Here is a 348-nt window from a genome sequence, read left to right as displayed (position 1 = left end):
AAGATGCTACTGGTAAGCAACACGTTAAAAGCATTTTCATTCATATGGTTATTTTCTTTTCGCCTAATTTTTTCCTTTTATGTAGCGCCAATTCAACTGGGATCCAAGGCAAACGTTACTCATTTGGACACACTTTAATAAAGATGCGAGTTGCATTTTCATGTCGAATATGCGTAGGATTAGGAAGTGCTGGATCCGAGGTTACGATAAGCCCGAGTGGTTGAATCCAATAGTTTGGGAAAAAATTGTCCATATGTTCCAACAACTTGGTATGGACGATATCTGCTGGGACTATTTTTACTGAACTTCTACAGTTATTTGCTTTTGAATGTTTTCAATGTTGTTTCC

The sequence above is a fragment of the Capsella rubella genome, unplaced genomic scaffold, assembly GCF_000375325.1.
Source record: "Capsella rubella cultivar Monte Gargano unplaced genomic scaffold, Caprub1_0 scaffold_3, whole genome shotgun sequence".
NCBI lineage: Eukaryota > Viridiplantae > Streptophyta > Magnoliopsida > Brassicales > Brassicaceae > Capsella > Capsella rubella.
This window is presented reverse-complemented; position numbering follows the sequence as displayed.